Genomic DNA, 14,820 nt, shown 5'->3' on the forward strand with positions numbered 1-14,820 from the left:
TTGGCCATTGTTGATGGTTTTCATTAAAGATGAAATGGGTGACTCGGGTTAATCCACAGTTCAAAACTAAAATGCAAGCAATTCAGTTGACATTAATAACACATTATGGTAGAAAAAGACGTAATGAAGGAAATGCTAGTTAAAGATCAAGAAATTAATTTTAAGTTGAGGACAAGATTAAAAAAAAGGTTTGTCATTTTTGAAGAATACTTTCAGTGTCCAGAGCATTGCAGATTTAAACAATGAATAAATAGATTCTAAGCATAGTGAAAATGGGTGGGGATTCCATTAAATAAATGATAACATCAGCATTTAGAGTACACAAGGTCAATGAATGTATTTTTCAAAAATATGCTTTGAGACATAAATAAATTGAGCAAGCTTTAAAAAAGAGGAAGTTTGTGTTTAAACTGGTCTCTTAATCTGCAACTATTGTGTTTTGGGGTAATTAAAGTGTATTTCTGCTACATTTAACATTGTACAATTGTATTAAAGTAAGAGATCTATTTTTATCCTATTCAATAGCAATTTCTAAACAAGGAAATGTATTAAAAATCCTTTGATATGCAAAAAGTAGAATTGTTTGTAATCTTAAACCAGGTAACAATACTTTAGGTAATTGAATTTGCATCATCAAAATTTAATTCAGCAAAACTTGGAAAAATATATAAATACGGCTTCTGATTATTTCAAGTGGCTTTGCAACCATTAATGTAAGTAACAATATTTAATCAGGTGATATGATAACCTATTTGCAAACAAGATTATTTAAAATGTTCTTGTTCCAAACCTTCTCTGGTGCATCCGCCCTCCATAACCTTCTCCACCACCTCAACAAATGCATCGGTGCTGTTTCCTGCACTTGTGCCGAACCTGTCAGATTTATTAACTTTTCCACTAACTTCTATCCTGCCCTGAAATTTCTGACATCTCTCTCCCTTCCCTGGATCTCCCTGTCTCCATCCAGGAGTCCACTGGTCCACTGACTCCTACAGCCCCAGAACTTCCACTCCAGAATATCTGATATGCCCTTTTTCAAGAAACATGGCTTTCCCCCACCATTGTTTTTTAAAAAAATATTTTAATTACATTTTTTTTAATGCCAAACATACAATCAACAAGAAAAAAATATTTCAAATACAGAAAAGAGCTGGTGATCTATGATACATGTTGATGATAATTCCTCATCCCACCCACCTCCCACCCTCCCAAAGAAAGGAAAAGAGAGAATTAGTAAAAAAAAAAGAAATCCCAAGGAAAAGAAAAAGAAAAAAGAGAAGAAAGAAAGAAAGGAATTGTCACTTGTCTACTCCATAGGCTTCAAATTTCCATGACTTACCTAGATCTCAAGGGGAATGTTGACACAGGTTTTGAGGGCAGGGTGGGGGGGCACAGCTAAAGATTTGCACCCACATTTTGTAAATATGGCTGCCATATTTTTTGAAAACATGCTATACTTAGGTTATAGGTAATCTTCTCAAGGGGAATACAACTATGCATTTCCACATTCCAACAAGCTGTACTAGATGGGAATCAGACTTCCAAGTAACCGCTATATATTTCTGCCTCCCATTGTTGATGGAACTTTCACTTGCATTTCCTCCATTTCCCAGACTCTTGCTTTCACCCTTCCCCTTCCCTCAGACAGGACAGTTTTCTATTACCCTCAGAGCCTTCATCATTTTTTGCTAGCAACGCCATGATCACCCTTGACTAATCACACCTCCCCTCTAATTTATCTGGTTTCCACAGGGATTGCTCATTCCATATTCACGTTTCCCTACATAGCCACCCTTCTTCAACCCTTGGAACTTCTTCCTGTGATCACAAAATGTGCAACATGTCCTTGCACCTCTTCACTACCATCTAGATACCTAAAAAGACTTTCCAGGTCATGCAGACTTTCACATTCCCCTAGTCCAACCTCATCTACTACATTCGGTGCTCTCAATGTGGTTTCTACAACAACTGAGCAGAACACCTGTAATCTGTCCACATTGGTTAACTTGAACTGCACTTGCATGCCATTTCAACTCCCCTTCACGATCTCACACCAACCTTTTTTTCCTTTCGCCTTTTCTACTGCCAAAGTGAGGTCAAACACAAACTGGAAGATAAATATCCTGTATTCACTCTGAGTAGTCTACCGGTCAATGGAATGAACACTGAATTTTCCAATTTCAAGATTCAATTTATTGTCATGTAATGAAAGCAGTGTCATATTACACAAAATTGTCTTTTGTCTGCTGTAAGGTAGACAGATTCACCATCGGCAGAAATTGCCTGAAGCACCTCTGACAGAGAAAAATTCTCCCTGGAATCATTAAGTTTCTATGGATTCGCTTCCAGTGCTCCAGTAGCTTCCACAGCCACACAAAGTCCAGTCCAAACCATCAGTGACCCTTGCTCCAGATCTGAGCCTCCGACACGATTAGGAACCCTTCAGCGCCCTCAGCACTCTCTCACATTCCAGTTCTATTACCTGGTTGCCCTTCAGCCAGTCTCCAGCAGTCCGCCACCTGGTGTAAGTCCATTAACCATAGTCTCCAACCCCCTCTCCTTGAGTCACCAACAGCCCACTGCTGCCTGTGTGCAGAACCCCTCACTGGTCTGCCACTGAGGTCATCATCCTGTGGGTAGTCTCCTCTGTTCTCCTTCTCAGATGGGGTTGGAGGGGGAGGTGGTGATGGTCTCCCTGTTTTCTCATGCCCCGAATCAATATTCTGCTTCTCCGGAGTCTGAAACCCTCGTGGCGGCTGCTGTACCTAGATGCTGCCATCTTGGGCACAGGCCCTGCGGTCAAGGAATTTTAAATAAAACTGCTGCCAGCTCTTTTAATAGGTTATTTAAATCCTGTACTTAACTGACGCAATGGGACTGTTGGACCCTGTGGGAGTGCTGTGTCTCTGCTCACCACACCAGCGTAACAGCTCCAGCCATGCCACATTTTTCAGCTACACAGCATTTCAGGTAACCTGTACCCTTTTTGATCCAATGAGGTCATCCCATGCTCCTTTCTTCAACATCCCATCACCCAGTTATGTTCCCCTCCCCCATCTGATTCCAGCTCCCTATTACCCACACAACTTATTGGGTTTACTATTCCCCCCCCCAACCACAACTGGTTCCATCAGACCTTATTTTTCCCTTACCTGATTCAACATAATTTTCCTTGCTTTACCTCCGGCCTTTGAGTCCATGCCTCTCCCCTGCCCTCTCCCCTCTCCCACTGTATTGTTTGGACATCTACCGACATATTTTTTCCATAGCTTGAAACATTGGTTATGTATCTTTATACTGTTTGACCTGTCGAGTTTTTCCCTGTACCAGTAGTGCTTTTACTTTTTTTCACCTTGCTTTGTTATTAGATTCCAACATCTGAAGGCTCTTGTGGATCTGTTTAAAGCTTCCAGCCTCTGTCTCCACCTGCACCTCCCACTCCCCCACCTGGCTCCATCATCCCTTTTCTATCCCCCTCCCTACTTACCTGTCTCTATTTAATGCCCACCAGCCACAGTCTCCTAACTCCATTCCTCCCCCTCCTTCACCTTGCTCCCACCCCCCCCCCCCCCCACCACCCTCACCTGGTTCTATCTGTCCATCATCCCTCTTCTCACCCGGTTCCATCTACCATCTGCCAGCCCCTGCCTCAAATCTCCCTGTCACCTTTTTATACTTCTTAACTCCCCTCTGCACTCTCAGTCTTGAAACAAAATGTCCAACATCCCTCTGCCTCCATAAATACTGTCTGAGTTGCTCAGTTCCTCCAGCAATTTGGTGTTTTTTTTTGCTGCAGATTGCAGCACGTGAAATCTCTTGTGTTTCTAAATAGGTTTTGTGGGAGATTCATAAAGAGCTGAATCTGAGAAGAACGTTCTGCTCTCCATCTAATACTAAGGGATAATTCTTTCTTTGTTCTTTGGCTTGGCTTCGCGGACGAAGATTTATGGAGGGAGTAAATGTCCACGTCAGCTGCAGGCTCGTTTGTGGCTGACAAGTCCGATGCAGGACAGGAAGACACGGTTGCAGCGGTTGCAGGGTAAAATTGGTGGGTTGGGGTTGGGTGTTGGGTTTTTCCTCCTTTGTCTTTTGTCAGTGAGGTGGGCTCTGTGGTCTTCTTCAAAGGAGGTTGCTGCCCGCCGAACTGTGAGGCGCCAAGATGTATGGTTTGAGGCGATATCAGCCCACTGGCGGTGGTCAATGTGGCAGGCACCAAGAGATATCTTTAGGCAGTCCTTGTACCTCTTCTTTGGTGCACCTCTGTCACGGTGGCCAGTGGAGAGCTTGCCATATAACACGATCTTGGGAAGGCAATGGTCCTCCATTCTGGAGACGTGACCCACCCAGCGCAGCTGGATCTTCAGCAGTGTGGACTCGATGCTGTCGGCCTCTGCCATCTCGAGTACTTCGATGTTAGGGATGAAGGCGCTCCAATGAATGTTGAGGATGGAGCGGAGACAACGCTGGTGGAAGCGTTCTAGGAGCCGTAGGTGATGCCGGTAGAGGACCCATGATTCGGAGCCGAACAGGAGTTTGGGTATGACAATGGCTCTGTATACGCTTATCTTTGTGAGGTTTTTCAGTTGGTTGTTTTTCCAGACTCTATTTGCCTTGGCGAGTCTGTTGTCTATCTCGTTGTCGATCCTTGCATCTGATGAAATGGTGCAGCCGAGATAGGTAAACTGGTTGACCGTTTTGAGTTTAGTGTGCCCGATGGAGATGTGGGGGGGATGGTAGTCATGGTGGGGAGATGGCTGATCGAGGACCTACGTTTTCTTCAGGCTGACTTCCAGGCCAAACATTTTGGCAGTTTCCGCAAAACAGGATGTCAAGCGCTGAAGAGCTGGCTCTGAATGGGCAACTAAAGCAGCATCGTCTGCAAAGAGTAGTTCACGGACAAGTTTCTCTTGTGTATTGGTGTGAGCTTGCAGGCGCCTCAGATTGAAGAGACTGCCATCCGTGCGTTACCGGATGTAAACAGCGTCTTCATTGTTGAGGTCTTTCATGGCTTGGTTCAGCATCATGCTGAAGAAGATTGAAAAGAGGGTTGGTGCAAGAACACAGCCTTGCTTCACGCCATTGTTAATGGAGAAGGGTTCAGAGAGCTCATTGCTGTATCTGACCCGACCTTGTTGGTTTTCGTGCAGTTGTATAACCATGTTGAGGAATTTTGGGGGGCATCCGATGCGCTCTAGTATTTGCCAAAGCCCTTTCCTGCTCACGGTGTCGAAGGCTTTGGTGAGGTCAACAAAGGTGATGTAGAGTCCTTTGTTTTGTTCTCTGCACTTTTCTTGGAGCTGTCTGAGGGCAAAGACCATGTCAGTAGTTCCTCTGTTTGCGTGAAAGCCGCACTGTGATTCTGGGAGAATATTCTCGGCGACACAAGGTATTATTCTATTTAGGAGAATCCTAGCGAAGATTTTGCCTGCAATGGAGAGCAGCGTGATTCCCCTGTAGTTTCAGCAGTCTGATTTCTCGCCTTTGTTTTTGTACAGGGTGATGATGATGGCATCACGAAGGTCCTGAGGCAGTTTTCCTTGGTCCCTACAAAGCTTGAAAAACTCATGCAGTTTGACATGCAGAGTTTTGCTGCCAGCCTTCCAGACCTCTGGGGGGATTCCATCCATACCTGCTGCTTTGCCACTTTTCAGTTGTTCAATTGCCTTTTATGTCTCATCCTGGGTGAGGACTTCATCCAGCTCTAGCCTTAGGGGCTGTTGAGGGAGCTGGAGCAGGGCGAAATCTTGGACTGAGCGGTTGGCACTGAAAAGAGATTGGAAGTGTTCTGACCATCGGTTGAGGATGGAGATCTTGTCGCTGAGGAGGACTTTGCCATCTGAGCTGCGCAGCGGGCTTTGGACTTGGGGTGAGGGGCCGTACACAGCCTTTAGAGCCTCGTAGAAACCCCTGAAGTCGCCAATGTCCGCGCTGAGCTGGGTTCACTTGGCGAGGCTAGTCCACCACTCATTTTGGATCTCCCGGAGTTTGCGCTGAAGATGGCTGCATGCGCGACGGAAGGCTTGTTTCTTCTCTGGACAGGACGGCTTTGTAAGGTGAGCCTGGTGGGCAGCTCGCTTCTTTGCCAGCAGCTCCTGGATTTCCTTGCTGTTATCGTCGAACCAGTCCTTGTTTTTCCTGGAGGAGAAGCCCAGTACCTCTTCAGTGGATTGCAGTATGGTAGTCTTCAGCTGATCCCAGAGGGTTTCAGTGAACGAGTCCGTGAGGCGGATTGCATCGTCGAGCTTTGCTTTGAGGTTTGCCTGGAAGTTTCCTCTCACTTTGTCTGACTGCAGGTTTCCAACATTGAACCTCTTTCTGGTGGCTTTACTGTTCCTGGGCTTTGGCTTGAAGTGAAGGTTGAGCTTGCAGCGAACCAGCCAGTGGTCAGTGTGGCATTCCACGCTGGGTATGACCCTGGTGTGGAGCACATCTTGTTTGTCTCTTTCTCGCACCAGGACGTAGTCCAGGAGGTGCCAGTGTTTGGATCGGGGATGCATCCAGGTAGTCTTCAGGCTGTCCCTCTGCTGAAAAAGGGTGTTAGTAATGACAAGCCGCTGTTCTGCGCAGAGCTCCAACAGGAGGCGCCCATTGTCATTGCACTTGCCGACACCATGCTTGCCCAGGATTCCTGGCCAGGTTTCTGAGTCTTTGCTGACGCGAGCGTTGAAGTCGTCAAGGATGACAACCTTGTCGGCTGTAGGGGTGCGTTGAATGAGGTTGCGCAGGTCAGTGACCTGGAGGTTATAATTTGGAAAACCCATGATGGCAAGTTTCTTCGGCAAGCCACTGAAGTGACTGATTAGAGGAAATCAGTTTGTGTGTGTCCAACGAGCAACAAATACCTCTCTGATACCAACAAGAACTTTCCTGAGTGGTAACCATTTACCTTTAAGCACCAGAGCCTGGTGAAGATTCATAAATGTTGAATTCTGTGCATAGTATAAGAATTGCCTGATACCGGTGAACTTGGAGAAGTGAAAAGTGAATGATTAGACTGTGAAACAAAGAACTTTCCTGAACATATGCACATTACATACACATGCACTTAGAATTAGAAGGAGGTTATGTTAGGTTAAGTTAATAGCAATAAGTTAAAGTTTGATCCTGTTTTTATGTTTAAAGAAAATATAAAAGCAACTTTTGTTTAAGTAAACATTTGTCTTGGTGAATTTCTATTGCTGCTGGGTTTTGAGGTCCTCTGGGCTTGTAACAAAATGCTTCAATGTGCAATCAATTGGTGTCAATATAATACACAGCTTCCATTTATGTGAGCTGCTTTTATAGCCTGTCTGCATCCTAACGAAGCATGCCCAGGTCTAAGACAACATTTGCATAGCGTCCGCACTGAGTGCATCCTCTGGCATGTTTGACTGACCAAAACAGCTTGCTTTGTGGGCAATATTTTAGTAAACTTAAAATATGGTAGGAAATAACAATATCTACGTGATAGGAAACGTTTAAGGTGATTTTCCTGATCAGCAGCCCAAAATCCAAAAGTGTTCAGGAAGCAAAATCTTCGTGGTCCAGTGTTGTTGATCGACATGTACAAGACATGGAGCACAGTTTGAAGCTAAAGTTCTTAATTCAAGTGCAATATGCCATCACTGAGTCAGACACACCTAAAACAAATAGCACAAAACATTTATATTTCCCCAAATGGTGGCCTCGGGGCTTGTACAGAAACAGTGTATGATAATTAGAAAAAACTTGCTTGGAATAAGAGAGAGAGAAAAAAGTACATTTGAATTTAATTGACAATAAGTGGAAATAAATGTATTTGGATCATCAGAAATATGCGAGTACACTCCAGTCTAGAATGCTTTAGTGTCCAACAGATAGCAAAGTGTATTCCAATTGTGTACAACTCAAGGTGTAAAAAATGGCATTAAAACATAATTAATCAAGGTGCATTCTGTATCTCAATAGGTGCTGCAGAGTTTCCGCAACATCTGGACGACCCGGGCCTACTTTAAACATCTTGTGAGAAGAGATTCATGGCTTCACTACCAAGCAGTACAAGATTTTTTTGGAAACCGGGGCAAATGTGGCATGATGGTGTAGGGAGAAGATGTGGGGAAAAAACCTCCCCCTGGCAGAACTATTCAAAACCCGTTTTAAAGTTTTTAAAAAAATTTTTTAAACTGTTAATTATATAGTTGTACCTTACATGCAGCTATGAGAAGGATTAAAGCTCAAATGGGTAAAAAAAACAGCAACTACACACCCTGGAACTGCTGAAGAAACTCGGCCTGCTGGACAAATGGAGCCTCCAGTGTTGATTTCAGCACAGCCCCGACCGCAATGATCATTGACGGGTAGAGTCCATACCATGCAGGTGCCGACCTCGCGTACCGCTGTGCAAGATGGTGCCGGCGATCAGTATCAATCTCCTCCGGAACATGATGACCAACCACGCATGCACGAAACTTTGTGCATGTGCGCTATGTTCGTATCAGCCCAGGCTGCAGGGGGACCTGACCTCCCTCAGTCCAGCGACTCTGGCCTGGTGGTGGGGGGGGGGGGAGTCCGCACCCATAGTCGGGCTGCCCTGACCCCTCCATTTCGATAAAGGAAGAAGTGGAAGACATCGCTGGATTAGAAGAGGAGGAGGAACAACTTGTGGAGGAAGAAGAAGGCCTGATTGAGAGTAGGTCTGTACTGAGACAGACTTTTAAGTTTAAATCAGACCCATCACATTCTAATGTTGCCTTATCTGATATATCTAAACAAATAGAGAATTTAGCCATGCAGATGAGCCAAGGATTTTCAGTGGTCAAGGAGCAATTAACTGAGATGAAAGGTGAAATGTCTGATATGAAGGATGAAATATCTTCTATTAAAATGAATGTCAAAAAGTGCCTGAGAGCAGTGGACAAGGATCAAGATAAATTTTAAAAGATTGAAGATGCATTTCTTGACTGTAAAGATAATGTGGAGCAGTGGAAAGAAAAGATGGAGAGATGGAGGATTCATTTACTAGTTGCAAGATTCAGAAGAGAGATTTGTTGAAGAAGAGTGATCTTTTGGAAAGTCAGAGTCGGAGAAATAATGTTAAAATTGTTGTTTTTCAGGATGATTTTGAAGGCTCAAATACAGTTCAATTTTTTCGAAAGTGGATTCCTGAGGTTTTGGGAACAGTTCGTTTTCCGAGTGGCTTGGAACTGGATAGAGCTCATCAAGCAATAAGAAGGAAACCTCTTCCTAGTGAAGTGTCATGTTCCATTCTGATTCAGTGTCTGTGCTATCAGGATCGAGAATTGATTTTAAGACTTGCAGTATAGAATGCTAGACATAATTAGGGTCCTTTGATTGTTAAGAATAATAGTTTTTTTCTATGCTGATTTGAGCCAAGCTGTAATGAAATGTTGTAAAGAATTTAATTCGGCTAAAGCTGTTTTGTGGAAGAAGGGCTATAAATTTGCTTTTCATTACCCTGCTGTGTTTAAAAAAAAAAAATTTATGGGGATTACCAGGCTCAGTTTTTTGATAATGTTGCTGAAGCTCTTATCTTTGCTAATTCTTTGCCTGTTAATAAGCAGGAGCAAGACCTGTGTTTCTCAACAACTTGTTTCAGTTCTGAAAGGAAAGAATGGAAACCGAGAGATGGAGACTCAACAGTTGATTGACATTGTTTTGATGATGACCAAGTTAACTGTGATTTGGAAGTGGCTTATCATACTTGAATTGGTTATGTTTCTTTTTTTGTTGTTTGTTCTGTTCGGGGGAGGTGGTTCGATTGCCAATTCTTCCGAAGTTGTCGGCCACCTTTTGGCATTTGTCACTCCCATGTAATTGAGTGGGGGGGGGGGGGTACTACACTTATATTGTTGTTTTTTTTTGTGGGGGTTTCTTATGTTTTTTTTTGTCTTTTCTTTCTTTGAGGAGATATTTGTTAATGTTTGCAATGAGCCATGGTGGGGGGGTGGGGGGTGCTTCGCCCCTGTGGGGGTAAGCATAGTTTATTATGGCTAACTTAAATTCTGCTACCTTTAATGTTAATGGGCTTAATAATCTGATTAAGACAAAAGAAGGTATTAGCTTGTATTAAAAAGTTTAAAGTTGATATTGCATTTTTGCAAGAGACTTATTTGACTGAAAGGAACATCAAAAATTAAAGAGAGATTGGTTTGGGAAAGTTATAGCTGCTTCTTTCAACTCCAAAGCAAGGTGTGTTGCTATTTTAATTCATAAAAAAAGTTATCTTTTATATTGGATTCAGTTTTTGAAGCTGTTGGCAGGCTGTTGATTATTAATTGCGAATTTCTTTTCAGAAGCTTGGACTTTAATTAATGTTTATGCTCCCAATATAGATGATGAACAATTTATGGTGGATTCCTTTTAGAATTTAAATCAGGCATATGATAAAATATTGGTTGGAGGTGACTTTAATTGTTGTTTGGATCCATTGTTAGATAAATTTCCAAAATCGGTAGTTGGAACAATGATGGTCAAACAGTTAATGACGGTAATGGAGGATTTGAACTTGGTAGAGATTTGGAGGAAGTTGAACCCTACTGAGAAGGATTTTTCTTTTTATTTATCCCGGCATGATTCTTATTCTAGAATGGATTTATTTTTAGTATCAGCGCAATTGCAAGGAAGAATTTTTAAGGCTGAATATAAAAGTAGGATTTTGTCTGTCATTCTTTGTTGTTGATGAATTGTACTGGTTCTGAGACTGTGGAGAATGTGTATTGATGGAGATTTAATTTGATGTTGTTGAAAAATCCTGACTTTATTAAGTTTATGAGGAATCATATAGAGTCATTTTTGAAAATAAGTGTGGATTCAGTTGATAGTAAATTTGTTTTGCGGGATGCATTGAAAGCTTATTTGAGGGAACAGATTATTAGTTTTACAGCTAGAATTTTCTTTTTAAAAACAGCATTTGGCTGAGACGAATAACTTAGAGAAAGAGCTGGAGATTTTGGAGAAAGTGTGAGGTTATGGAAATTAAAAAAGTTTGTTTAACTAATTTGTAATTGCGGTATAATTCATCTCAAACACAAGTTTGAGAAGTTACTGCAGATGACTAAACAATGTTATTGAGTTGGGTGAACAAGCTCACAAAGCATTAGCATGGCACTTAAAGATTGAACAGGCTACTAGGACAATAAATGCTATGAGTCATGACACATTGATTACTTTTAAACCCTTGGAAATTAATAATGAATTTCGCTTATATGAGAAATTGTATACTTCTGAAGTATTGAAAGATAATGCTAAAAGCGACACCTTTTTGTCTGAATTGGTTTTACCATTTTTAAGGGATTGCAGAGATTAAAGATTTAGATGATTTTTTTTACTGTTGTGGAGGTGAAGGAAGCATTACAGTCAATGCTTGATGGGAAATCTCCAGGAGAGGATGATTTTACTTCTGAGTTTTATAAAGAATTTCAGGATTTGTTAATTCCTTTATTGATGGCTACAGAGACTGGTTCTTTTCCAGAATCTTTTTCTAGAGTGCTTATTATGGTCCTTCCTAAGAAGGATAGGGATTCATTAAAAGTGGGATCTTATAGATCTATTTCTTTATTAAACATGGATTATAAGATTGTTGCCAAGGTTCTAGCTAATAGATTAGCTAAATATTTACTGGATTTGATTCATGTAGATCAAGCTGGTTTTATTAAAAATCAGTATTCAGCAGATAATATTATAAAACTGACTTTTTAATTAATGTTTCTCGGGAGCAATCTGGCCAATCTATGGTAATTGCTTTAAATGCTGAGAAGGCCTTTCCTCGAGTGGAATGAGGTTTTATGTTCAAAGTATTGGAGAAATTTAAATTAGGGCCACTTTTTATTGGCTGGGTGAAGGCTTTTTATAAAATCCCAATTCCTTAATTGATGCTGCCTTGCTATTGGTCACAACTGTGGAGGCAGGAGGCAGCCCCTTGCTGGAATGTTGATGACCAAGGAACATCTGGGAGATCTTTGCAGTTGATTGTGGCTGGACATTCCTGCAAGGGGGCTGTCTCCACAGTTGCAACCAATGGCAAGGCAGCTTCAATTAAGGGACTGAGAAGTTGTTGATCAGGTGACAGGAGTTCATGGCTGTAAAACAGGGGCTCAATTGTAGAAGTAAAAAGATGTTTGTCACTGGAAGGAGGTAGGAAACATGGTTTTATTGTGATTTGTTGCTTTGGACTTGTCCATAATTTGTTGTGAAAGGTATTGTAAAAGCCATAGTAGAACAATATAATCATACAGGCCCTTCAGCTCTTGATACTGTGCTGACCTGCATCTTTAATCATAGCCCCTATTTTTCTTTTATCCATGTACATGTTTAAAAGTTTCTTAAATACCTCCAATATTTCAGCTTCCACCAAAATCCCTGGCAAAATATTCCAGGGACCCACAACTCCATACATTAAAAAAAAAAAAAAAAAGACTTCTCACTTCACTTTGCACCTCCTGTTGGAAACCTATGCCTGGCATCATCTTAGACTTTTTAAAAAATCTCATCCTTCAATACTACAGAGAAACATCCTCATCGATCTCCTCTGCACACTCTCCATCCTTCTTATCATGAGGTGACCAGAACTGAACACAATACCCTTAATGTGGTCTCAGATTTGTAGAGTTTTAATGAGATCTCTCTAATCCTGAGTTCAATCCCCCTTGTGACCAAAACCCAGTGTCCCACGGACCTTCTTAACTCAACTTGTGTGGCAACTTTGAGGGGTGTATGATTTGGACCCCAAGGTCCTTCTGTTCTTTCACACTCTTAAGGAACAATTTACCCTATACCCAGCCTTGTGGTTTGTCTTTCCAAACTGCATCACCTCACACATCACCAGATGGAAGCCTATCTGCTACTTTCCTGCCCAACTCTGCATCCTGTCTTTATTCTCTTGTAACCTTCAGTTCCATCCACAACTCCTCCAACCTTTGCATCATTTGCAGACTTACTGACCCATCCTGTCTCTTCATCCAGGTCATTTATAAAAATCACCAAGAGCAGGAGTCCCAGAACAGATCCCTGTGGCACTTCACTGCTCTCTGCTTTCTTCATCGAAGAAAATTTTTATCCACAGCCAAAGTGATCCTGATCCCATTCCAAATTGCTTTCTGGACAAGTGTCTTGTCAAAATCTTGCTAAATTCCATGTCGACCACCCTAACCTCATTCATTTCCTCTGTTACCTCCCTCATTTCCTCTGTTACCTCCCTCATTTCCTCTGTTACCTCCCTCATTTCCTCTGTTACCTCCCTCATTTCCTCTGTTACCTCCCTCATTTCCTCTGTTACCTCCCTCAAACAGACTCATGAGACATGACCCACCCTTCACAAAGCAATGCCGACTGTCCTTGGAGTCAGTATTTCTCCAAATGCTCATCGATCGGATACTGGTCTACAATACCCAAGTTTCTCCCCATGATCTTCAAACAAGCCGACTGCATTTGCCATTCTCCAATCCTCCAGCCCCTCCCCTGCAGCCAGAAGATTCAAAGATCAGAGCGACTGCCCCAGCTCTCTCTTCCTCAAGCTGCTGTGGCAGCTTGAGGCCAATCAAGGCCATCCCTGGGGACTTCATCTTTTGTTTTTATTTTCTTGTATTTTATTTAATTGTTTGCATCATTACAGGTGAAAATGAAAATATTAATCGAATATCCATAACCAATGAGACGAAAAAGTCCTTGTATATTTTCTCCTGTTGCAGAGTCCAGAGGATCCCAACATCAGCAGCAAATAGATCTGAACGACACGGGGCAACTTCAACAAAAAAGTTGGTTTTAATTATATTTCAACAAGAAAACTAACTTATCACTGAACTTACCCAACTACTTCATCCCCCTCTAATACTAAGCACAGGTGTGTGTAATGTATATTGAAGATAGAAAAGTTCTTTGGATCACAGACCAATCTCACTGGTTGCAGACAATTCTCGCACTGTGCACAGAAGTTAACATGAACAAAGTTCACTCATCTTTGGCGCTTAACAGGCAAATAGTGACCCCTTAGGAGGGTTTTTGCTGGTTTCAGAGAGATTCCTTTATCCAGGACATTCACAACTGATACCTTCTCAATCAGTCTTGCTGACAAAACTTGTCCCCTTCTGAGTTCTCCAGATGATCCTTTTTCTTTCAGGTCACCTGTCAGATTGCCAGTCTTCTTCTTGGACCAGACAGCCTCCCAAAGTTGGCCAGCTTTGTCCTTCTGGAAAGCATTTCTGTGTGCAGTTTGGGTCACCAAATGAGAGGAAGGTGATGAACAAAATCGAGTGCAGAAAAGGTTCACGAGAATGTTGACAAGATGGCAGGGTTTGAGTGACAGAGAAAGGTTGAGCAGCCTGGGGCTTTTTTCTCTGGAGCGTAGAAGATTGAGGGGGGATTTGATGGAGGTGTTCAATATTTTAAAAGGGACAGAGAGAGTCAACGTGGATAGGTTTTTTTAAATTAAGAGTGGGGGATTTTCAAACCAGAGGCCATGGTTTGAGATTGCAGGGGAAAATTATGAGGGGAAATTTCTTCACGCAAAGGGTGGTTGGGATGTGGAACAAGCTTCCAGCAGAGGTGGTTGAAGCAAGGACATTATTTACATTGAAGGAAAGACTGGATAATTACATGGAGGGGAGAGGATGGGGGGGTATGGACCAGGTGCTGGTCAGTGGGACGAGGAGGGTGGGGATTTGTTCCGGCATGGACTAGTAGGGCCAAACTGACCTGTTATGTGCTGTATTTGATGATATGTGATAAGAAAAGCATGCTATATCCATATGTTCACTAGTTTTAAATATTCTTGTCTACTGAAGAAATCTAATTAAGATAGGTCATGATAACAATTGGCCATGAACAATTTATTTCATTGGAACGTAG

At 42.3% G+C, this 14,820-nt stretch overlaps 1 long non-coding RNA gene across 1 annotated transcript in view; it reads left to right on the forward strand.

Annotated features, from left to right (window-relative positions):
• The window catches only part of LOC138743259 (uncharacterized), a 102,835-nt gene extending 93,043 nt beyond the window's left edge, over positions 1 to 9,792 (forward strand). Inside the window, exons 2-3 of the long non-coding RNA XR_011344760.1 lie at positions 7,927 to 8,651; positions 9,072 to 9,792. This is a non-coding gene — a long non-coding RNA (uncharacterized lncRNA). The remainder of the gene's footprint in view (positions 1 to 7,926; positions 8,652 to 9,071) is intronic.
• Positions 9,793 to 14,820: the final 5,028 nt, after the last annotated feature.

The sequence above is a fragment of the Narcine bancroftii genome, chromosome 9 (assembly GCF_036971445.1).
Source record: "Narcine bancroftii isolate sNarBan1 chromosome 9, sNarBan1.hap1, whole genome shotgun sequence".
Taxonomy (NCBI): Eukaryota; Metazoa; Chordata; class Chondrichthyes; order Torpediniformes; family Narcinidae; genus Narcine; species Narcine bancroftii.